This window comes from Pinus tabuliformis, chromosome 1_2 (assembly GCF_031772625.1).
Source record: "Pinus tabuliformis cultivar Carrire ecotype Pingquan chromosome 1_2, CPIR1, whole genome shotgun sequence".
NCBI classification, from domain to species: Eukaryota; Viridiplantae; Streptophyta; class Pinopsida; order Pinales; family Pinaceae; genus Pinus; species Pinus tabuliformis.
Window position 1 is genome coordinate 927375339 of NC_142298.1, and position 26521 is coordinate 927401859.

Here is a 26521-nt window from a genome sequence, read left to right on the forward strand (position 1 = left end):
CGAGAATAATCATCTGTAAAAGTGAGGTAATATAAATATCCTTCCAAGGAGTTTATAGGCATCATACCGGATATGTCTGAGTCAACTAACTGCAATATATCAGAGGTCTTGCTTTGGCTTGAGGGGAATGGTCCCCTTTTTAGCTTTCCTTTGGCACATCCTGGACATACACCTTCTTGCTTTAATCTGAACTCGGGCATCCCGATCACCATTTTTCTTACATCAGGTAGAGCTTTATAGTGAAGGTGAGCAAACCTCCGATGCCATAGTTCGGATTGAAGAGATGTGTCACAAGTCATGACACCCAGTGGACTTCCTCCGACCTGATATAATGAATCAACTCGAAACCCAAGAGTAAAAGCATCTTTATAGTCCTTTTTCCATACACGTACCTTGCCATCGCTGAAAGCCACCTTGTAGCCTTTGTCTTCCATTGCCGAAATGGACACCAGGTTCTTTTTGAGATCAGGTACATATAATACATCTTGTAAGTGGATGGTATTACCCTAATTCAATTGAAGAGTGACATTTCCTACGCCTTTCATGGGATATTTTGAATTGTCTCCAAGAACAATTTCCAAGTTGGTTTCTTTCTCTACCAGATTATAGAGAGCTTCTTTGTAACCAGTGAAGTGCCTTGAGGCACCACTATCAATAAGCCAATTTCCCAGCGAGTCCGGTGGAGCAGTGGTAGATAATACTCATCTTGCTTATTGTCAACAACGTTAGATTCATATTTGGAATTTCTTGCCTTCTTGAATGGTTGTCCTCTTCCTTGATTTCCAACACTCCTTTTACCTCGGCCATTTGACCTGCCATTTATTTGATTGCCTTGAGAGGGATTTTGATCATCATCCCAACGTGAGTTCCTTTTATCAGGACACTCCCTTGCATAATGACCTGGTTTATTGCAATGGTAACATCGTCCTTTTCCACCCTTTGGTCCAACCTTCCTTTTGGATTTAGCCTCGGAATTGTTTCTTCTTTTAGCATGAGAAGAAAAGGCAGCGAGATGACCTTTAAGTGTGGGCATTTCCTGTTCTTCCATTCTTGCTTCTTCTTAAATGCATCTAGCCATTAATTCCTCAAATCCAGGAATTACATTATTGTTGAGGAGAGTAGTCCTGAATATATACCATTCAGATGGTAGTCCTCCAAGAGTTGTGAGTGCCATTTCCTTATCAGGAATTACTTCCCCAATAGATAGGAGATCGTTTTTGATCTTGGTGATCCTTAAGAAATATGCTTGCATATTTTCATCTTTGCGCTTCTTAATTTCCTTCGGCTTATTTCTAAGAAACAGAACTTGATTTGCATCATTAACTTTAAATGAACTCACTAGTCTATCGTAGATTTCCTTGGAGGTGTTCAGCTCAGAAACATAGGCCACCAAGCACTTGTCGATAGAGTCCTGGATGATCTTCTTTGCCTTGACTTCTCCCTTGGTCCATTTGTTCCTAGCAGCAGCGAATGCATTTGATGGAGGCTCGACAACTCCGCCTCTCACATGGTCCAACACTTCTTGTTCTTCTAATGTTAGATCGAGAGACATCTTCCATCTGTGGTAGGCAGATTTCTCACGGAGTTTGTCTTCAGCAGGGAAGTGTGTTGATGACCCCATAGTTCTTTTTAGATAGCCTTGTCTTCGGTGATTGCTCTTGCTCTTGCTTGGGCTTTGTCTTCACCTCAACTCTGATACCATGTTAAATTATGGTATGTTCTATGCTTAGAGCAGTTTACTTATCTTTCTTTTTATTATCCACAGATTAGCAATCACATGTACATTAAGTAAAGTGCAGATAGAACATTTAAACGATTAACAGAAAACAAGCCAAGACAAGAGACACAAGATGTGGTGGCTAGCCAGGGACAAACCCCATTATGGGGAAACCCTTTGATCAAATCTTCTTTTATCTTCAATAATTTAGTAGATAGAAATAGTACAAAAGTCTGATTTATATTAGCAGCATCAGCAACATCAGCCCTAAACTAGAGCAGTCAATATCTGTCAAATCGGTGGTCGGATCACCTTGATTCCTTCACCAAAAAATGCGGCCTTCCAAAGAGAGTCGGCTTCACCTACTGCGCAGTCTAGAGAGAGAGAATGTTGGTCAATGCTGGTCAAAGTTCCGATTTGCAGTTGCAGCCCTAAAATCTGCGTCCCTTTTCCACACGTGTGAGAGATAGACTCTTTTCTACGCAGGAGAGAGAGAGATGTGATGAGAAGTGTGTGTCCAAATGAGGAGGAGACATCCTGTATTTATATGCAAATGTTGGTGATGAATAGATGCGACTGTTGGGCTTCTGAGCCTACATAAGTCGCCGATCGACTTTGACAATTAGTCCATAATCAAAATAAATTCATGTCTCCATAAATACTTATCGGAATCGAATGATCTTTAGATTAATCCTACACCTCTCGACGAGAGGAATCTAGTAAAAATATTATCATCCATGAATAAGGTGACCCACATGAAGTTTGGCCCTAGTTGCCAATTTTAACAGTTAGACAGTTTGGCGGGTGAAGTTGTCCCTAGTTGAGAGGGAGTGTTAAATTTGGCAACTAAGGCCAAACTTCACATTAGACAGCTCATATGAGGCAACTCATATTTTTCTTGTATTCCTCTCTCCGAGAGGGGTAGGATTGATCTAAAGATCATCTCATTCTGACATGTACAAATGAAATTATGAATTTATTTTGATTATAGACAAATTGTCTAGGTCGGCTAGCAAACTCATGTAGGCTTAGAAGCCCAACTATCACGTCTATTCATCCTCAATGTTTGCTATAATGCATGATGCCTCCTCATTTGGACACACTTCACTTACTCACATCTTCTCTCTCCTTCATTGACTGGTTACAAAAATCTAAAGCTGCTCTCCACATGTGCGAAGGGAAGGAAGGGTTTTCTGTTCCAAGGGTTGATCAGATTTGACCGAAAATTTCAGAGGCTGTTTTGACTTGTGTTGACCAAGCATTGACCTATTTTGGTGCGGTTTTGGGTGGAGGATTTCTGTTCTAGCAGGCACAGTTCTGGGCACAAAAACCGAGGTAATCTAACCTCTTGTTTGACCAGTGTTGACTGTACTAGGGCTGGCTGCAGCGTTGACTTCTGTTGACCAGTTTTGGCTGGAATTTTTCGAATTGTTTTGGGCTGATTATACTTGCTGTTCGAGGTCGAAGTTGATTGGGTTTGATTGAGCTGAATTGAGGAAGAAATCCACCCTATTGACCAACATTGACTTTCTGGTTAGGGATTTCTATTTCTGCTGTTTGACTGATCAGATTTTCATTGTAATTGGACAAGGGAATATTATACATTGTACTTTCTTTCTCTGTTGAACTTTTGAAGAATTGTAAGAAGAATTGATCAAAGGTTTCCCCACATTGGGGTTTGTCCCTGGTTGGTGCCATGTCTTGTGTCCTCTTGTCTTGGCTAGTCTTCTATTGTTATTGTTTATGTTCTATCTGCATTTTACTATCATGTTGATGTGATTGCTAAACTGGATATTGATGTTGGGCTAATAAAGAAATTAAAGTAAAATTGCTCTAAGCATAGAACATACCATTGTTATCCTAAAATTAACAATATCAAATCCTCCAGACTCCATTCTTTCCTTATGGCCTTCACTAAGATTTACAACTGTTAGTCCTAGTCTAGTGCATGACACATAAGGAGAAGAACTATCCAACATCACTCCCTCTCAATTAGGGAAGAGATGTCTACCAAACCAAGCTTGTCTCTAAGGTACTCAAGCTTCTTGTTTGGTAAAGCTTTAGTCAGAATATCTGTTACCTGTTCATCTGTAGGTAAATAATGCAACTCCATGACCCCATCTCGTACCAGGCTTCTGATGTAGTGGTACTTATTATTTATATGCTTCGTCCTAGCATGAAACACTGGGTCTTCTATCAATCTTATGAAACTTTCATTGTCACAATGTATGCGTGTAGGGCTAAGCGGTCCTTCAAATAAATTTGATAATAACTTCCTGAGCCAAACAACTTCCTGACAAACTTCACTTGCAACAACATACTCAGCTTCAACACTACTCAAAGCAACTGTATCCTGCTTTCTGCTCATCCATGAGACCATGGAAGATCCTAAGCTAAAGCATTCACCTGTTGTGATTCTTCCATCTGTCTCACTGCAACCCCAATCAGAATCTGTATATCCAATGAGCTAAATCTCATTACCATTATTCCTAAGGCAGTGATGTAAGGTTCCACGCAAGTATCTTAGGATATGTTTGGCTGTAATCCAATGATCATGTCAGGTCTAGTATTTACCAGATACATCAAGGACCCAATCAACTGTCTGTAGCAAGTGGGATCCACCGGACTAGAATTTGAACTCCTCAACTTCTTTAGATTGGTAATCATAGGAGTCATCATAGGCTTGCTATCCATCATGCCAAATTTCTATAGAATCTTGATCACATATTTTCCTTGACCAAGATATATTTCACTTGGCTTTTGCCAAACTTCTAGTCCCAAGTAATAATGCATAATCCCAGATCCTTCATATCAAACTCGGCTACTAACTGCTTCTTGCATTCCTAAATTCGATGTTCTACACCTGTAACTGGTAGATCATCCACATACAATAGTATGATGACTGGTTCATCCTGGACCACCCTGATGTAGAGGTTAGGGTCTGGAAAACTCTTGGAAAGACCATGTCTCAATATATATGCATCCATTCTTGCATACTAAGCTCTAGGTGCTTGCTTTAAGCCATATAGAGCCTTCTTCAGTCTGCAGACATGAGCCTCCCTTTGATTTATTTCAAATCCTTGAGGCTGCTTAATGTAAACCTCTTCATCAATAGTCTCATTCAAAAAAGTTCTCTTAACATCCATTTTATGGATGTTTCATCCCATTGTAGCAACCAAAGAAATACGAAATCTGATTGTTGTTTATCTAGCTATAGGAGCAAAAGTTTCTTTGTAATCAATAACTTCTTTATGTGAAAGCCCCTTGCCACAAATCTTGCCTTGTATTTAACAAGCTCTCATCTACAACATGCTTTATTTTATATATCCATTTTGAAGTGACTATCGATTTATCACTGTAAAGTTTTGTAGATGTTCTATGCTAAGAGCAATTTCACTTTTCTCACAGCAATCATACAAGTAGATAAGCAAAATGCAGATAGAACATATAAGCAGATCTTACAGAAGACAAATCAGAAACAAGAAAAATGTATGTGTTCGTTTCGGCGGTCAACAGGATGCTTCAACCAGCAAAGTCTCCTTTGGTCAGCCAGCCCAGCATGTGTCACAACAACCCTCCAACCAGTAGATGAGTCAACCCAAGTCAGTTCTACAAAAGTCAACGCTGTCCTGAAAAGTCAACGCAGGGGCAGCAAGCTAAAAGTCAACGCAGTAGCAAAACGGTCAACCCTTTGACCTCGATTTTTGTGCCAGGTAGTACGGCCTTCAAAAATCGAACCTCCCACAAGTTTTCAGCTTGTTTGGACCAAGCGTTGACCAAAGTCAACGCTGGTCAAACTTCTGCGAAACCCTAGCAGCAGAAAAATCCTCTTCGTCCTTCCCACGTGTGGTTGAAATTCGTCCTCCAGGTAGCTCGTACTTTTAGGATGAGAGAGGAAGATGTGAGTTGTGTTGTGTTTAAATTCTCTCCAACTTTTCCTGTATATATATCCATCAATGAGGGTGTGTGACACATCTGTTGGGCATGTGAGCCTACATTACAAAACTGGCTGACCTTGCACATATAATTTATTAAGAATAATAAATTCAAAATATAAGTTCTGCTCATCGGATTAAGACTATTTTTATATGGATTTTACACCTCTCAGAAAGAGGAATCCAACAAAAATATTAGCCTCTTAATCTGAGCATCAGAACATGGAGTTTGGACCTAGTTGTCCAATTTTAACACTCCCTCTCAACTAGGGAGAACTCCATCTATTAGTGCAATTAGCATCGTGAGTCATCCCGCCGAAACTTGCTTTGCTGGCTTCTTTATTTCAGAACAGAAGTGGGTCAGTCACAAAGACATCATTCCCCGACTGACATAATCAGTCCAGAGGTCCCAGACCTCACAAATCTTGATCCCAGATCAAGTGGTTGGACCATGCCATCCTAGATAGAGAGTACGGCAATCTCTGATGCGTCCATCAGTCTTTGCTAATAGTCTCTAGCTTTTCCACACCTCATTGGCCAAATGAGAGGTACTTCCCATGAGCCCTGAACTCAATGGGTAGGATGCATACGGGGCACAGATTAAATGAGTGGCGAACCAGCTCAATAATCACAAGGGTGGGGCAGAAGCATTATGAGTGCTTATAGCTCCGAGAAGCTATCCCCAAAGCCCCCCAGAGCTCCCAGAGCTCATCGTCCAACAGGACCCACATCATAGGGTCTTTCCACGACACCAAGACTCTCACGGAAGGTTAGGAACTTGACCTTCCCCAGGGGCTTAGTGAGAATATCCGCGACCTGCTCATCAGTTCCTATATGATCGAGCCTTACGGCGCCTTGCTGTACCATATCCCGGATAAAGTGGTACCTGATATCAATATGCTTGGATCGGTCGTGGAACACAGGATTCTCAGTCATACGAATCCCACTCTAATTATCACAGAGTATTACAATGGTATCTAGCACATGTTGGAACAGCTCACTAAAGAGCTTCCTCAACCAAACTGCTTCACAACATGCCATACTAGCAGCAATGTATTCGGCCTCCGCGGTGCTCAAAGCCACCGACTTCTGCTTCCTGCTCATCCATGAGATCGAAGCAGAACCAAGATTGAAACAGCATCCAGATGTGCTCTTACGATCCACCACACTGCCAGCCCAATCGGCATCAGTATATCCCCGGAGTATCACACTCCCAGCAGTGTATCTCAGCCCATGGTTTATCGTGCCCCGAAGATATCTCAAAAGATTCTTGGCACCAACCCAGTGAAAATGATGAGGCTCAACCGTCTGTTGACTCAAAGTATTCACTGCAAAACATATGTCCGGACGGGTGTTCACTAAGAACATCAAAGCTCCTATGAGTTGACGATACTCAGTAGGATTGGCCAAGATAGGCCCTGCAGCGCTGCCACTCAACTTCTTAAAGTTGAGTTCCATTGGTGTCGACACGGACACGGACTTACAGTCCACCATCCCAAATCTTTCCAGAAGCTTCACAATATACATTCCTTGAGAAAGGAAAATCTCTCCAGGTCTCTGCCAGACCTCCAGGCCTAGGAAATAGTGCATCAGTCCTAGGTCTTTCATCTCGAACTCAGCAGCAAGCTCCCTCTTACATTGATGAATGAGAGGGTCATCACCTGTCAGGAAGAGGTCGTCCACATACAACACTAGAATGAGAGGCTTTCCTTCCTCAACCTTAAAGTAAAGGTTTGGATCAGCATTGCTTCGAGTGAAGCCCAGCGTCATCAAGTAACTATCCATCCTCTCATACCAAGCTCTGGGTGCTTGCTTTAACCCATAGAGGGCTTTCTTCAACCTGCAGACATAAGTGTCTCGATCTTGAACTTCAAATCCCAGAGGTTGTTCTACATACACCTCTTCCTTTATTGCACCATGCAGAAAAGCGGTCTTGACATCCATCTGATGAAGACTCCATCCTTGCGTAGCAGCAAGGGCTATGATGGATCGGATGGTGGTATATCGAGCCACAGGTGCAAATATATCGTCATAGTCAATTCCTTCCTTTTGAGAGAAGCCACGGGCAACAAATCTTGCCTTAAACTTTTCAGCACTCCCATCAGATCCATGTTTAATCTTGTAGAGCCATTTAGCGGTGACAACAGATTTGTCCTTCGGTCTCGGGACCACATCCCAGACATCATTCTTCATAATAGCCTCATATTCTTCATGCATAGCATCCTTCCAGACTTGATGCTTGATGGCTTCCTCAAAAGATCCAGGTTCAGATTGTATAATAGTACTCATGGCAGCTAGATACCCTTGGTATCTACACGGCTTCTTGCTTTCTCGGAATGTTCCCCTTGGGGCAGCATGACCCTCAGCATCTTCGAGGGTGTCCCTGAGCCATGATGGCCTCTTTCCTAGAGAAGGGGAAGGATCAATAGGGTCCATTGGCCCTTCAACATCAGGCATAGTCTCATCCTGGGGTTCTTCCAGATTTCCAAGTCTTTCTTCATGGTTTTCTTCAGATCTAGGAAGATCTACTACTTTCTTCAGGGAAGCATCTTCGTCAAAAGTGACATCATGGCTTATATCTACTTCCCTTTGACCAGGTACATAGACTCTATATGCCTTAGAAGTCTCACTGTAGCCCACAAACATTCCTTTCTTCCCAGTAGCATCCAGCTTACTTCTCTTTTCTTTCGGCACATGAAAATAGACAGGACATCTAAAAATTCTAAAATGTGAGACATCAGGTTTCTTACCAGAGAAAACCTCTTCGGGAGTTTTGGAGTCCAAAGCGGAATGAGGGCATCGGTTTTGAATGTACACAGCAGTATTTGCAACTTCTCCCCACAGAAACTTTGGAAGACCCTGGTCCAATGTTACTTGGGAGCGGAAGCGGGGAGCGGGAGCGGAAGCGGGAGCGGGAGCGACCATTTTCAGAAGCTCCCGGTTTGGGAGCGAATCCCGGAGCGATTTTTTAAAAATATATATATTTTTTAATTTTTGATACATATATGTCAACAAAAACATGTAGAATGATGAATTAGATATAAAAAACATAAAAAAGCATAGATTGAACCATATAACAACAATCATCTAGAAGTTATAATCTTCATCAACCACGTCCGCAAGTTAGTAACATAGTAACATACAACATATTGAGTCTCATGATTCATCAATCTTAAAGTTTCAAGCTTTCAAAATTCAATATATAACATTTATCATCATTGATCACCAAAGTTGTACTTGTAAGCTAAGTGTAACCATTACAACAAATAATATCTAACATGAAATGAAATGTTATAAAATGAAACGAAATGAAACAACTTTCAACTTTCATGAAGCATCATATTCATAATTCATTACTAATGAGTTATAATTGCCAACTTCAAACTTAAATTGTCATATATTGTTTAAAAAAATATCATAATAAATATGAAAGAGTCAATAGTTATAAAAGCTACTAGAAACTAGAGAAGAGAAGTAAATCTATTATCTATTTCTTATGCTTGGGCCTCTTGCCACCACGAGAAATGTCTAATTTTTTAGTCTTGTTGCAAAATCAGGATCTTTGTCATTAATATCACCCTCCAAGCATTAATATCCAGAGGTATCTTTGTCATTACCTTTGTATCTGTATAGGGATCTTTGTCATTAATATCACCCTCTAAGCATTAACATAAGATAGAAAAAGCATAGCATGTCAAGTCAAGATTTTGTTTGAGTGATGCGTACATTTTTAGAAGGGTCATGATAGAGGAGTTCGACAACCAATGTCACTAACATCAAGGTACATAGAGGGATTGGTACTCTTGATTAAATATGAGTTCCATACCCTAATACATGACAAAATTCAATGGAAACATTGCAATCCCCCAATCCTGAAAGCCTGAAAAACTGATAAGTCTGCTGGATTTTGAATGAAATCTAAAATTCTACTTTCTCCATATGAAATCCAATGAGGACGAAACCACTCTCAAACATCCTGAGTCATTTCATGGTAATGTTAAAAATTTAAGTAAAAGGATGAAAATGAAAATTAAAGAAAATGTCACTTTTACTTTAAGAATTTAACATTACCATGAATAGCATATCAATACTAGGGCCTAGACTTGATCATTAAGTTGCCCCACTCAAAAACTATTTGTTTCTTTCAAAAAAAATTGCATTTCGAACATTACTACAAAAAAAAAAAATGCAAAAAAGGCAAAACGCTCCCGAAAACGCTCCCGAAAAGGCAGGGAGCGAAATTTTTTTTAGGGAGCGCGCTCCCGAAATCGGGAGCGATTTTGGGAGCGCGCTCCCGACCCGCTCCCGCCCGGAGCGCGGATCGGGAGCGGGAGCGAGGGGGGGGGGCGCTCCCCCGCAACACTGCCCTGGTCACATAGCATGGCACGGGCAGCTTCCACAATAGTCCTATTCTTGCGTTCAGCAACACCATTCTGCTCAGGAGTATATGCAGTGGTAGTCTCCCTCTTAATGCCAGCTTCTCTGCAAAAGTCTTTGAACTCATTTGACTCATATTCAGTGCCATTGTCAGTCCTCAAAATCTTGATCTTCTTTCCGGTCATATTTTCCACCAAGGCTTTGAAGGTACGGAACCACATGAAAGCCTCATCCTTCTTCTTCAAGAAGCATATCCAGGTTTTGCGAGAGAAGTCATCAGTAAATGTCATATAGTAAGAACATCCCCCCAGGGATGTTATAGGCAACATACCGGAAAGATCAGAATGGACCAGTTGCAATATCTCAGATGTCTTTGTGACACTTGAGGGGAAAGGTCCCCTTGTATGTTTTCCTTCAGCACAGCCCTTACATACACCTTTATGATTATTTCCAAAATCAGGCATCCCTGTCACCACCTTCCTTGCTTCGGGAAGAGCCTTGTAATGAAGGTGTCCAAATCTTCGGTGCCATAGTTCGGTTTGACGGATAGTATCACAAGTCATAGCTCCCAACGGACTCCCTCCAACCTGGTAGAGTGTACCAACTCTAAAACCAATTGAGATAGCTTCCTTGAAGCTCTTCTTCCACATGAGTACCTTTCCATCAGAGAAAGTTACATTGAATCCTTTGTCTTCCATGGCAGATACAGAGACAAGGTTCTTCTTCAATTTGGGTACATAGAGTACATCTTGTAGATGGAGGACTTGTCCTTGAGACAAGTGGAGGGTCACAGTCCCGGTCCCTTTCACAGGATAAGTGGCATTATCCCCAAGGATAATTTCTAGATTAGTATCCCTTTCAACCATGTCAGAAAGTGCTTCCTTGAATCCGGTGATGTGTCTTGAGGCACCACTATCGATTAGCCAGACATCCATAGTGTCGGGCGGAGATGCAGCTGAGAGAGCAGATATTAGAATATACTCATTTCTTTTATCAACAACATTAGACTCCTCATACCTGGTATTTTTGGTCCTTTTAGAAGGTGGATTGTTTCCTTCAAAGTGAGCCTTCCTCTTTCCTTTGGATTTGTCATTTCTTCGATTCCCATTCCTTCGGTTGTTGTTGTTGTCGTCACTATCGGGAGAATTCTTCTGGAAGGGGCATTCTCTAGCATAGTGTCCAGTCCTATGGCAGGTGAAACATTTACCCTTCTTCTTTTGAGTCTTAGTCCTTCCTTTGTCCTTGGAACCACCAGAGTTCTTCTTTCGGGAATGAGCAACATAGGCAGCATTTCTTTCATTATCAAATTCCTTCATCCTTGTTTCTTCTTGCATACATCTAGACAGAAGCTCATCAAAGTTAGGGATGGTATTATTGTTGAGAATGGTAGTTGTGAATACTTGCCATTCATATGGAAGTCCTCCAAGTGCGGTGAGAACCATCTCACGATCAGCTATTGTCTCCCCAATAGCTAGCAGATTGTTCCTGGTTTCGGTCAACTTCATAAAGAAAGTTTGAATAGACTCGTCTCGGCCCTTCTTCATATTCTTCAACTTGTTCTTGAGGAATAGCACTTGGTTCACATTGTTTACTCGGAACATAAGTATCAGTTTGTCATACATCTCCTTGGATGTGCCTAGTTCAGATATGTAGGCCACCAGACTCTTATTTATGGATTCCCTGATCAGCGGCTTTGCTCTGATTTCTCCCTTCTTATACTTGTGTTTAACAGCAGCAGAGGCATTTGATGGAGGTTCTTGAATCTTCCCTGTCACATGATCTAGGAGATCATGATCTTCTAATTTGAGATCTAATAACATCTTCCAGGCATGGAAGTCATCACTTCCAGTCAGCTTGTCACTCTCCCTGAATTCAAGCTTAGAGGAATCCATTTTCTTCGATGATGATTGCTATAGATAGAGTTTGTCTTCACCTCAGCTCTGATACCATGTAAAGTTTTGTAGATGTTCTATGCTAAGAGCAATTTCACTTTTCTCACAGCAATCATACAAGTAGATAAGCAAAATGCAGATAGAACATATAAGCAGATCTTACAGAAGACAAATCAGAAACAAGAAAAATGTATGTGTTCGTTTCGGCGGTCAACAGGATGCTTCAACCAGCAAAGTCTCCTTTGGTCAGCCAGCCCAGCATGTGTCACAACAACCCTCCAACCAGTAGATGAGTCAACCCAAGTCAGTTCTACAAAAGTCAATGCTGTCCTGAAAAGTCAACGCAGGGGCAGCAAGCTAAAAGTCAACGCAGTAGCAAAACGGTCAACCCTTTGACCTCGATTTTTGTGCCAGGTAGTACGGCCTTCAAAAATCGAACCTCCCACAAGTTTTCAGCTTGTTTGGACCAAGCGTTGACCAAAGTCAACGCTGGTCAAACTTCTGCGAAACCCTAGCAGCAGAAAAATCCTCTTCGTCCTTCCCACGTGTGGCTGAAATTCGTCCTCCAGGTAGCTCGTACTTTTAGGATGAGAGAGGAAGATGTGAGTTGTGTTGTGTTTAAATTCTCTCCAACTTTTCCTGTATATATATCCATCAATGAGGGTGTGTGACACATCTGTTGGGCATGTGAGCCTACATTACAAAACTGGCTGACCTTGCACATATAATTTATTAAGAATAATAAATTCAAAATATAAGTTCTGCTCATCGGATTAAGACTATTTTTATATGGATTTTACACCTCTTAGAAAGAGGAATCCAACAAAAATATTAGCCTCTTAATCTGAGCATCAGAACATGGAGTTTGGACCTAGTTGTCCAATTTTAACAATCACAATTTTAACATCATTCTTTATAATTAATGAGTATGCTTTCTACATCACATTTCTCCATTCTTGATGTTTAGCTGCATCTTCATAGGAGGAAGGTTCAACTTCAATGAGCTTCGTCATATATGCTGCATATCTAGAATACCTCTTAGGTATTTTCTCTGTCTGTTCCTCTTGCTGTATGTCCTTCTGCTTCTTGTAGAGTTGTCCTCAACCAAGTAGGTCTCTTACAGATTTCAGGAACAACAACTTGCTGAACAGGCTCACTAGGTCCTTCAACATCCTCTTGATTTGATGTAGAGTCTTGACCATTGTTGTCCCTAGAGATATCCTCAAAAATGGGTACCTCTTCTTCATCAGAATCAATTGGAACATCTTTTTATTTCTTGTAAGCCACATTTTCATCAAAGATGACATCTCGGCTTACTTCAATATGATGATCTTCCTTAATATAAATTTTGTAAGCTTTTGATGAAGCACTATATCCAACAAAGATGCCCTTCAGACTGGGATGATCAAACTTCTTTCTTTTGTCCTTTGGAATATGCATATAAACAGGACATCCAAATATTCGAAGATCATCCACACTCAACTTCTTTCCTGTAAATGCTTCTTTTGGTGTCATGTTGTTGAGGATTTTGTGAGGACTTTAGTTTTGCAAGTAGACAACTGTTACACATGTTTCTCCCCATAAGAATTGAGGGAGATCTTGATCATGAAGCATGGCTTTGACACATTCTTCAATTGTTCTATTCTTTCTTTCAGCCACACCATTCTGTTTAGGATTATAGGGAATTATTAGCTCCTTATTAATCCCTGCTTCTTTGCAAAACACTATAAGCTCTATGGAGGTATATTCTCCACCATTGTCAGGCCTCAAAGTCTTGATTTTTCTTCTTATCAGAATCTCCACTTCATTCGTAAATTCTTGAAACTTCTCGAATACCTCATCTTTGTTCTTGAGGAGGTATAACCATGTCTTCCTTGAGAAATCATCAATGAAATTCACATAATATTGATTCCCACCAAGAGATTTTACTACCATAGGGCCACATACATCAGAGTGTATGAGATCCTTCCTTAGATTTGGTATCAGTTTTTGCAAATGGCTTCTTTATGTTCTTGCCTAGAGCACAACCCTTACAGGTCCCTTCATGTTCTTCCTTCAATTCAGGGATGCCATTGACCATTTGATTTAGAGATGGCAAAATCTTATAATGAAGGTGTCCGTTCCTTCTATGCCATAGTTCAAAAGGGTTCACATCTAAGTGAACTAGGGCTTGAGCAAGAGGTGTAAACAATTTGTATGGTGTCCCCTCACGAATCCCAATTACCCTAGCATGATCAATACAAGAGTCCTTACCCCAAACCAAAACCTTGCAATCAACAAAAGCAATTCTATCACCCTTATCCTCTAGAGAAGAAATAGAAAGTAAATTTTTCTTCAAACTTGGAACATATAGAATATTGTTGAGGTGAATACTTCCACCAGACTTGAGCTCCAACGAAATAGATCCAATCCCTTTCATTGGATAACTCTTCTTGTGTCCGAGTTCGATCGAATGAGAGGAGGTTCCTTTTGACAAAGCTTGGAGTTGACCGCATTGACCTATCGTATGTCTGGAAGCACCACTGTCAATAACCTATACATTCTCATCCTTGAAAGTCCGAGACAAAGCGGAAAATAAATTTCCATCCATCACTTCTAGCTTGGAAATGATCTTCAAGATGTAACCCTAAATGGATGTAGCTAGATTCCTAAGAGACTTGAAACCCTTCTTCATAACCCTTGCCATAGTGCCAACTAGGATGTGATCTTCAGTCTCCTTCTTGCACCTTAGCTCTGATGCCATGTTGGAAAATCAAGAGTTTTGTGGATTATTGATGACTTTCCTTGATAATTACTTGTGATGTTAGTTGGCCTTTTATTACTTAGTATCTTTTGTTCATCAAGTAATTACCAAAAACAATGAAGATCACAACGAGACAAAGTACACAAGATATAGGCTCCAATCCAGGGCAAAATCCCTCCAAGGGGAAAACCCAAAAAGAAAGCTTCTCTTCTCATAGAATCTTCTTACAATGAGACTTCCAAGACCCAAAGACCAAAGCCCAAAATCCTCCCAAGTACCAACTCAACCCTCCAACAAGATCTTCTTCAAGGCAACTTCAAAACTTCGCTCTTCTGCAGCTTCACTCTAGAATTTCGGCCCTGCAACTACACTTCAGAATTTCGGCCTCCTGCAACTGGTAGAAGCCTTAGCAGTCACACGCGTGGACAAAAAAAGATTTAATCCAAATGTCTTCGACTTCTTCTTTCTTTTGTCCTTCCAACTCTTTCTCCTTCTTTGCTTTTGCAGATCAAACATTAGATGGGTGAGTGCTTCAAATGAGTTGAGCTCCTTCTATTTATAACCCTTCTTGAGGGGTCAAATAACCCTCCTTTAGGCTAACTTCAACTTGCCTGGGCCGACTTGGTCTTGGAGGAATAAATGGCTTTTCTTTACTCAAAATAAATATTTTCTTTTGTTACAAAGAGTCCAAATGGGACTATAATACATGCCATAAATTCTTCTTTGTCCAAGACAGACCTAGAAGCACGAAGAACATGCTTTTGACCTAAACTTGAGCATGAAACCCATGATTTGAATAAAATAAATTTCTTTTTCTTTCTTTATACAAAATATACAATGTCATGTTTACAAAAGGTCATTATGAAGACAGAACCTAGTGACAATTTCCAACACCTTAGATGTCTCATAGTAGCACACAAAAATGCCCTTCTTTGTCGTGGGCTCCAACTTCTTTCAGCTGTCTGAAGACACATGGCAGTAAACAAGACTGCCAAAAATACGAAAGTTAGACACGTCAGGCTTCTTGCCTGTGAAAGCCACCTCTGGTTTGACTCTGCCTAGCACCCTGTGTGGACTCCTATTCTACAAAAACACTGCAATGTTGCATGGCTTTGCCCAAAGAAACATAGGTAACCCGTAGTCATGTAACATAGCCTTGGCCACTCCAACAATGCTTCAGTTCTTGCGCTTAGCCACACATTTTGCTGAGGGTTATGAGGTGCAGTGAACTCTCTCCTAATGCCCTCCTTGGCACACAAGTCTCTAAAAGCATTGGAGATGTACTCCCCACCATTGTCCGACCTCAACGCCTTGATCCTTCTACTATTCTGGTTCTCCACCAAGGCCTTGAACTCCACAAACTTTGAGAAGACATGATCTTTCTTCTTCATGAAGAAGATCCATGTCTTTCGTGAATGGTCATCAATAAAGATGACGTAATATTTGTATCCCATTAGGATGGAGAGGAAAATGGTTTGCATACATCCGAATGTACCAACTCCAAGATACTCTTGGCCCTGCTGTCTCTGCTGGAAAAGGATGTCTTGGCATACTTGCCAAGTGTGCAACCCTTGCACATGTCATGTTGATCTACACTATACTGTGGTAACCTTGTGGCAATCTGCCTCAAAATCTTCAGCGCTCCATGGTGTAAGTGACCCATATGCCTATGCCAAAGCTCCCCAAGGTCACATCTATGTGCATTGATCTCTCTGCTGCTCAAGGTCGCTTCTGTCTCAAATTATAGCCTGTAGAGGTTCCTCACCCTAACTCCAATCTGCTTCATGGCTCCAAATTTTAAGGGCTTGAGGAAAGCCTTTCCTTTGTTGAAGATCACCTCATATCCCTTGTTCTCCAAGGCTGAGGCTGAAATAAGGTTTTTCTTCAACCTTGGGACATAGATGACATCTCTATGGTAGAGAGGATTTTTGTAATCCCTCTCAAACTTGACTGTGCCCACGCTAGGTACTTGCCATCATCTCCTATTACTATAGGAAATTACATATCTTTCTCTATAAATTGGCTGAAGTAACTCTTGTTATTGGTCATATGAAGGGATGCTCCACTATCAATATACCATACGTTGTTGGCCACTGAGCTTGCCATGCAAGCTATGAGTGGAAAGTCCTCAAACTAAGAAGTGAACTCTTCCACCTCTGCTAATGCTACCATGTGATCCTTCTTAGACTCGTTCTTCCTGTTTGGACACTTGGTGGAATAGTGCCCAAACTGATGACAAGAGAAGCACTTCACTTTGTTGAGATATTTCTTCTTCTTGCCTCCTGAACTGGACTTGGCCCTCTTGGCTTTTTCTTGACCTTGGCCTTGCTACCTTTGCCATCTAGGGCAAATTTCTACTCTTCCTTAGTCTTCGCATGAGGCCCATATTTCGCTTGCTTCCAGATCTCCTCTTGCACGCAATCACTCCATAACCTCTCCCAATCTTAGAGCTTTTCTCTACCACTTACCACATGAATGAAGTTTTCCCATGACTTGGGAAAGCCCAATAGTGCAAAACTGACAAGGTCTCTGCCTGAGATTGTCTCTCGAACCTCGGCTAACTCGTGCTTGACTTAGGTGAATTTGGTTAGGTAAGAAATCACGAACTCAGACTTAGTCATCTTGATATTTTTGAGCTTATCTCGGAGTACCAGCTTCTTGGCCTCACTCGTACCCTGGTACAACCCTAAGGTAGCTGTCGACATACCCTGAGCTATCTTCTTTTCAGAAAGATGAGGTATGTTGTGATCCTTGACTCCTTCAAGGATTATTCTTCTGGCCTTTGTGTCCTGCTTATTATGTTGGGCCGGTTTTCGAGGATTTGCTGGTGTGGCTAGTGGACTCTCCACAAATTCCCAAACTCCCTGCTCCTCCAAAACTATATCATTCCTCTCCTTCTAAGAACAGAAATTCGAGACCCCATCAATGCGGTCCTCAAATCTCAGACCCAAGTATGCTATGCTCTAACTCGAACTGCTCAAAAACACCCTTGCGCAAGCCTACTAGAGAAAACACCTGCACACTTAATTTCATGGAAAAGACTGCGTTCTTGTGGAACATATGTACTCTGCACTGTAATTATTACTCGCTTCCGAGGAAAAAAATATACTGCTTTATGGTCTTCAATCAGTTCGTAGCTCTGATACCATGTTAGGTTTCTAACACCCAACAACTAATTTGAACAGTATTTTGAGATGTAAGAACTAGAAACTAAATAACGAAATTCACTAATCAAATATACTGAGTATTCTAACGAAATTGTCGCAGAAAATAAATTCATGAAGACATAAACACACATATAATAAAACACTAGAAATACTTGGGAAACCCTAATTGGGGAAAATTTGCAAATTTGTGTTTTTATTGATCTGCTCAGAAAAATCTCAGTAATTAATTACAAATCACTTGGGAAAAATTTCCTTCCAACTCTTCATTTCTCGACACTATATCCAACACACCCTAGACCAATCTAGCCTCTCTTGTGCAATTGTACCAACTGGACAGGCTGAACTGCCTCCATGTGCAAGCTATCTCAGCCTCCTTAAGTGATGCGCTCTCCCTGACCTCACACACTGATCTGGAAATATTTTCTTGAGCTCAAAACACAAATTCTTGCTAGTGCATAATTATATGATTCACCAAGTTTGCATTGTTCTCTTTATAGGATTAAACTACTCTTCAACTCAAGCGAACTAGCTCCTTGACTCCAAGTTGAACTGCCTCACTGAAGTCAAGTCTAATTGGCATCTTGAACTCAAGTGAATCGACTTTTTGAACTTGAGTCAAACTGTCTCACCGAATTGAAGTTGAACTGAGATAAAATCTTCATGCATGCTTAGTTCAATTTATTGTTTTTGACTATAGAAAAATTAGAAAATTTTCCTAAGTCAACGCTTAAGGAAAGTAAGACTGCGCCTTAGCTTCACATGTGAGTTTTTTTGCTGAATATAGTGCATTGTTAAATTTTCCAAAACCCTTCCATCGCTAACTTCAATTAACAGGAGGGCCCGTAGGGCTGAATTTTTTTGGTACAACCACCCTTTTTCAGGCCTAGTGGATAGTGAGGAATTTGAAGGCAAATTTGCAATTAGGATTCCTATAACAATAGATTCAGATCTCGACCCTAAGCCTCGAATTCTAGCACAACCATCCAGTTGGGTAGATTGTGAATTTGGTGTATCTTTGAGCACAACATGTCAGACCAATCATTAATTGATTGATCAACTACTAATCATGGCACTACCAACTCTTAGTAGGCATGAATCAAGTAGTAATTCTGACTATGAGTTGATTGAAGTTGTGAGGGTTGTTATTGTTATTGTTTATTGAACCTATTGATATTGCAAATTGGGTTTGTATTCGTGGAACAAGTAGATTGGATAGGCATATTGTTCATTGGGCGTGTTGCACTCAAATTGTCAAAGTTCCAAGGAAGTGGAAGTGCCAATTTTTTCAACAAGGATCAGATCACATATTAGCAGTCCGTGTGTCATGGTCATCCCATTATGCAAGTTATATATTGTAAATGATCTTAGTAAAACCTTGAGTCTATGTAACAACCTAAGTAATCCTATAATTTGATAACGAATTCCATCCTAGGAGGTTTTTTAACCTCGTTGATTACTTTTGTTTTTCGACACGGCTAATCAGAAGAGTTTTTTCCTTCCAGCGTAAACCCCAAAGCTAGGGTGAAATTTGTTGTTGAATTATCAGGTGAGTCCTAGTGTTTTTAGTTGAGTCCGATGTAAAAATGGTTTGGGAATAATTTAAGTTAATTGGCTAAATTATTTTATTACAAATCACTTGGTTTATTAGATCATGTGTGTCGCAGATGGGTTATGTGTCTTGAGGGTCTAAGACGAATGTGTATTTGCTCTTGAGTCTTGTAAATAAATTTTTTTATGTATTAGAGGGTTGGAAAAATAATTAAATCCCTTCATGTGTAAATTAATTAAATTTTCTGGCAAAATAAAATTAAATCTTAAGCCAAGAAATTAATTAATTAGAGTCGAATTAAATTGTCTTACGAAAATAAATTCTCCAAATGAAAAAAATCATGGGTCTTAAAATAATCAAATTTTAAAGGTCTTCCACCAAGGGAATATTGTATTTTTCAAGAAAATTTGGATCCTTGGACCTTGGTGGTTAAGTCAAAGTCAAAATTTTGAGGAAAAAATAGCTCAAAATAATCAATTTTGAGTTAATTAAAATGGAATTAAGTGATAAATTCGAAAATTCCTCAAAAGTAAAAAATCAAGGGCCAAGATCTTAATATTGAAAGATCTTGAAGTGTTTATCAATGACCAAGATGATTTTGACAAGGATCAAAGAAACTAGCCGTTATTTTTCCATTTGGAGGATTAATCTATAAATTAAAGTATTTGATCATCTCTTAAGATCTTTAACTAGCGTTCTTTAAGATCATCTCCTTGAGTGTGGATTCAAGGACCAAATATAACCTGTCTTGATAGAAAATGACCTCATCCACTATTCTATACTTGTCATCGTGGATGAGTCTGTCCATTAACTCACAAGCAAACTTGTTTTTGGAATAGTCTACCAAGAGGTGGTGGGATTTCCCATCTCTTGTGATCTCCATGAGTGAACACGTGGCCGATTTCCTGGAAAGTGCATCAGCCATAATGTGCTTCTTGCCTTTTAGGTACTCAATATCAAAATCATAGGCCTAAATCTTACTCATTTCTGCTATCTTTCATTTAGGTCTTTTGTTCCAGGAAGTGTCGTAAACTGTTATCTATTTTGGGCCTTGGCCACAAACCTGGCCCCTACCAAGTACTGTCTGAACTTTGTCAAGCGTGCATAATGGTGAACATCTCTTTGTTGTAGATGAATAGAATTTCTCTGGATCCCTAAGTTTCCAACTTTCAAAGGCTATTGGATGTTTATTTTGCATCAACACAACCCTTATCCCCTCACCTAAAGCATCACACATCCAGTATGAAAAGCTGGTTGAAGTTAGGAAGTGCCCACACCAGGCATGAGCTCATCACCTCTTTGAACTTGTTAAATACCCCCTTTGACTCCTCTATCCACATGAATGCACCTTTCTTCGTCATCCCTGTCAATTGTTGGGCATGGAATCCCCTCAAGGCATGTTTTGGGGCTTAAAGCCCAAGTTTTGACCGAATATTGTTGTAAATCTCCTCTAATGGCGGGCGCGGGGCGCGAAAGTATGATAGAGTCACAGGGTTGTACGCCCTAGTTTTGTAATGTATGTCGGCTGGATAGACCTACCCATGGTCCGTGGACCATGGGATTGTATAAATAGAGCGAGGCTCTAAGTGTAAAAAAGAGAGTAACTAAGTAAGGAGTTGAAGTGTAGAGGGTGTCTGTGGGTCGTAGGGTAGGAGAAGGCTTCGCAGCTGAGTGCGCAGAGGCCTAGTAGTTCGCAGTTGAGTGCGCAGGGCGAGTCGAGTCTGTAACCGTGGAAAGGATCAATAAAGAAAAGTTTTGCTATAATTCTTTGTATCTGTTTTTGGGTTAATGCATGATTGTTATAATTTGCAAATATACTGTTTATTTACTGTGCGCACTTGCATGAATGTTTTGTATTGTTAAATATAACTTAAGGCATTTAGGTAGGCGATTGTGCTTAACTAACACTGAAGGATAAATAAGATCCTGGGTAATGTTAAATATAACTTAAGGCATTTAGGTAGGCGAAGGTGCTTAACTAACACTGAAGGATAAATAAGATCCCGGGTAATAATGTAAAGCGCGACACAACTCCTGGTTAGGGCTGCGCGAGGGCAAGGTATCAGGCCACGAGGCACGGAAGGTGCGCGAGCCACTTGCACGCAAAGGACCAGTCGAACTCATCAGACATCTCTAGGGTGCGGAAACCTAGTTCTAGCACCCTCCTATACTACTTCGGGTGAGCCCTCAGTTCGCACTCTGCGGACTGTTGCCGAAAGGGCCAGTAATATCGGGATTTGTTTGGCTAATTAACTTTGAACCTGGGTCAGGCCCCAACAAGCCAACAAATGGTTCTGTTGTTGGGATCGGGATCTGCATAAGAGGTGTCTAATGTCATATCACTGGAATCCGACAAAGAAAAGAATTGAAGAGTGGTTGGACAGAAAGATTCACGAGTTCGTGGCGCAGGAAAACAGGGATCTGCGATTATCAAAGGAAGAGTGGTTAGATTGCTACTTATATACGGAAATCCACGAAATTTTCTTTGCATCTTTCCCTACTGAGTTGTACGAGTGGATCGCGAGGCTAGCAGATAGCCAAAGAAGGTGTAAACTCGAAAAACCTATGGTGTGGACTTCAAAATTGGTGCCTAAACTGGAAGCATCGGAAGATAATATCGCGCACGCTGTCGATCACTGGTTGGATCGAATCATAGGAAGATTCATCACTGAATTCGCGGTAGATACTTGATTCAGCTATAGCGAGGTAGAACGACGCTTCCTTAAGGGACCGCGAGGTAAGTACGTTAAATCTTTGAACACTTGGATTAAAATACTACTGTGTGAAAAGCGGGTTATGCGAATAAATTGATGTTTGGGACTACACGGAGTGGGAGAATCTACAGAAATGAAGGTAACACAGAGCTAGAAACTAGCCCCTTGATTTCACCTCCGCGAGGAGGCGAAGAGGAACTCGCGAAGGTTTCACCAAGAAGTGCGATCAATTTAATAAAGCAGAGAATTCCGTGCATACCACCCCCACCCACACCACCACCAGTTTCACCATCTTCACCCCTGACTTCACCCATACCACCTTCGCCACCACTGCGAAGCAGTATGGCCAGCGTGATAAAGCTACCAGTGTTCAAGTGAGTAGGGAATGAAAGATCCAGACCAATTTTGGTTCGTGGTAAAAGTTGTATGGGAAGCATAGGGTGTCATAGATGACAATATAAGGAAGGCAACGTTGGTCAGTGCTCTGCAGGATCGCGTGCTGACCTGGTACATTAAGCATTCCAATGACAATCCGAATGCAGGGGGCCATCCACAAAATTCTCCCAAGTCTTGGGAAGACCATTCAAAGCAATCCTCACCAACTTAGTGGGTGCAATGATCTCACCTACGACTGCCAACTCATTTCTCACTGAAGTGATCTTTGTGAGGTATGTTGTAGCATTGTTTGTCTTAGCCATTTTAATGGCCTTCAATTTCTCCTTTAGGACCATTTTTCTGTTTTCATTTGAGCTTTGGTAGAGACTGGTCAAGGCTGTCCACATCTCATGTGCATAAGTCTTTCCTCTCACATGAGGAATGACATGATCTTTGATTCCTTCTAGAATCAATCTTTTTGCCTTAGCATTCTTTTTGTTAAACTCTGCTAACTGTATAGGGTCAGCAGGTACTATTACTGGGTTCTGTGTGGTATTTACCATAATGCCCCAGATTTCTGCTTCCTCAAAGATGCTCTAGATTCTCTCCTTCCATGTGCTGTAGTTGTTCTGCCCATCCAACTTGTCTTCCACTCTCAAACCCAAAGACATGTTTCACTGTCCTACCAAACTGAAATTTTCAAATTTGTGGTAAAGGTTTTTGTTTTCTGTGTAAAAATTAGATTGTTGTAATTTTCACCTTGCTGTCCCAAACTGCGCTTTTCAACCAACCAAACTTCGATACCATGAAGAAATTTCAAACCTCACTCTGGTTATCAATTTTCCCTATCACTCAATGCATTTAGTTTTAAATCCAAGCATGATAAAAATTCTAAAATCTGGAAATGACAATATTTTTCTGAAAACACAAATTTAGAGATTTCACAACTGCTGAAATTGCAGAAATAAAACACAGCAAAATTATGACAGCCACACAGAAAATAACACAGTGATTTTTGGTCAATGTGACCTTGGAAAATCCCCCTACAACTCTTGGGGAAAACCAGTTTGAGAGCTCTTCTTTATTTTTGAAAATGCTTTTACAGAGAAACTGAAATACACAGTAAAAATTCTAGCAACCACAAATTACTACTTATCTCGATACATTCCGCCGCGAAAATCGTGCCAATCGGCAAACAGCCAAAACAAATTTTTGTTTGTTTGTTTGTTTATTTATTTATTTCCTTTCCAGCAATAAAACAACATTAAATGCTATAAGGCTTGCCTTGAAAAACGTGCCCAAAACTTGATGTACAGATTGTACGGATTTCGGTAGTGTGACAAATCTGCCTCGAAAATCGTGCCCTTGTTGCTGTCCCTCTTCCTCGATTTCTATGCCTTTCTCTTGTTGTATGGTTTTGCCTTGGGATGTGTGCCAATAAATGATGTTGCCCAAATTTGCTGAAATGTCTTCTTGTTGCTCTCTTTCACTTCCTCATTGCTTAGAAATTTTCTCCTTGCTCTCTCTTCTCTTTTTCTCAATGCTCATGAAAGAATGAATTGATCTTTTCCTCCTCTTCTCTTTTTATTCTCTAAATGACCTCTTGGGTTACTCTAAGATCTAATGGCTGAAATTCATTTACATCTAGGGATGAGAATAAATGTGCTTTTAATTCTCACTTTCTATTTTTTAACTCACCCACTTAAATAAAGACCCACTTAGCCTTTTATTTCCAGAGTCACTTTTTTACTTTCTAATTCTTCATTGACTTTAGTAAGTCACCTTTAAATTAGAATGTAACTTTACTACTTATAAAGTCACTTTTAAATTAGAATGTAACTTTACCACTTATAAAGTCACTTTTAAATTAAATTGACTTTACCTTTTATAAAGTCACTTTAAGAGAAAAGTAAAAAATAAATTTGGATACTTTTCCTTAGGCTAAAGATCAAAGCCTTAGGGAAGCACTTGTCCTCTGGTACCCAAATTTTAACACGGCCTGTTCACCAGTGCCAATGTGATGGAGCGTTATTGCTCCCCATTGTACCGTATCCCGGATAAAGTGGTACTTGATATCAATATTCTTGGAGCGGTCAGAGAACACGGGATTCTCAGAAAGGCGAATCCCACTTTGGTTGTCGCAGAAGATCACGGTGGTATCCAGCACATGCCCAAACAACTCACTAAAGAGCTCCCTCAACCAAACAAATTCACAAGAGGCCATATTTGCAGCAATTTATTTGGCCTCGGCGGTGCTCAAAGCAACCGATTTCTGCTTCCTGCTCATCCAGGATATGGAAGCAGAACCTAGTGAGAAGCAAAATCCTGATGTGCTCTTACGATCCACCACACTGCTAGCCCAGTCAGCATCATAATAACGATGGAGCCTCAAATCCCCGACAGTGTATCTCAGTCCATAGGTGATTGTGCCCCGAAGATATCTCAAGGGATTCTTGGCAGCAATCCAATGTATGTGATGAGGCTCGACCATAAATTGACTCAATGTATTCACTACAAAGCATATGTCTGGACGAGAGTTCACTAAGAACATGGGAGTTGACGATACTCGGAAGGATTTCCCAAATCAGGGCCAACAGTACTTCCGCATAAATTCTTGAAGTTGGGTTCCATCAGAGTAGTCACAAACTTACAATCCACCATCCCAAATCTTTAAAGTAGCTTTACTATGTATTTTCCTTGAGAAAGGAAAATCTCACCTGGCTTTTGCCAGAGCTCCAAGCCTAGGAAGTAGTGCATCAATCCTTGGTCCTTCATCTCGAATTCAAAAGCCAACTCCCTCTTGCATTGATAAATGAGAGGGTCTATACCTATCAGAAAGAGATCGTCCACATAAAGTGTTGAAGAATTTAGGGCAAATAAGTGTAATGTGATTCTTTGTTACTTGGTAAAAATTTGTGGAGTCTTTTTACCTTTTTTTTGTTAGCTTAATCTTCTTCTTCTTCCTATTAATGCATGTGTGTGTACTTCATCAAACTGCTACTAAAACATAAGAACATGAACACAAGATGTTGGCTCTCTGCTAGGGCCAAAACCTCTCTTCTTTTGAGAGGAAAACCCTTCGGTAAGTTTTTTTTTATTGAAGCTTCTTATTGATCAATGCCAAACCCTAGACCCTTGACTAGAATATCCTCCAAGCACAAGTCAAGTCCTTCCTCCTCTTTGCACTTGGTTTCCCTGGCACTTTGTCTTCCTCCTTCTGACACTTCGTTCCCTAGCTCTTCGTCCTCCTTCTTCCGACACTTTGTTCTTTGGATTTTAGGCATCTATGGTTCATTTCTTTTGAGCTTAGTCTCGCAGTATCCACAGTAGAAACCATATTTCTGTCAACGTTTCAAATCCCAACAGGGATCCATCATCAGGACCAATCTGAATGATGATAGAAGAAGAGCTTTGTTCTTTGTTGAACTGTTGATGTACCTTGTTGCACTTGCTCTAGAAGAGACACTTGTGATGAGTCCCTTCCCTTGTGATGATCCCTACCTCCTCCTTGACCAAATGAGCTCTTCCTTGAGGTGTAGATGCAGACTTGGTAGGACTATTCTGCAGCCCTAATTCTTGCATGTGTGGGAGGTTTGCTTGATGTAATATGGTTCCTCTCTCCTTCGCTTGAGGACCCTCCTTCTTCGCTTGGATAGGAGGCCTTGTAGGCCTAGATTCAAGCCCAAACAATGAGATATGCTTGACTGTAAGTTGCTGCTGTCATAACCGCAGGCAACCCTCTTTTTCCTTCGCACGTGTGACTGGTATTGGCCCTAGAACAGTCCCAAAACCTTCACTGTCCCTTCTATCTTCTTCGTTGCACTTGGAGGCTCCTTCTTCGTCCTTCGCTCACCTTTTCTCGGCTCCTTTACTTCGCTGATTTCAGAGGTAGATGAATGGGACGTTGGAGGAGTGGACAACCTCTATATATAGAGGACTGTCCCTCCTTTAGGCCGACTTGTCTTCTTTGCTTCAATTTGCTTCATTTAATGGTGCCATTACTAGGAGGAGGCTTGACTTTGCTTGGAGGTGTATTCTTTGACTCTCATACA

The 26521-nt window shown here is 40.7% G+C and overlaps 1 protein-coding gene across 1 annotated transcript in view; it reads left to right on the plus strand.

The window, feature by feature from the left end:
* LIS (WD-40 repeat family protein / small nuclear ribonucleoprotein Prp4p-like protein) overlaps positions 1-26521 on the plus strand; it is a 171850-nt gene that overhangs the window by 39842 nt on the left and 105487 nt on the right. The gene's annotated exons all lie outside the window — the stretch shown is intronic.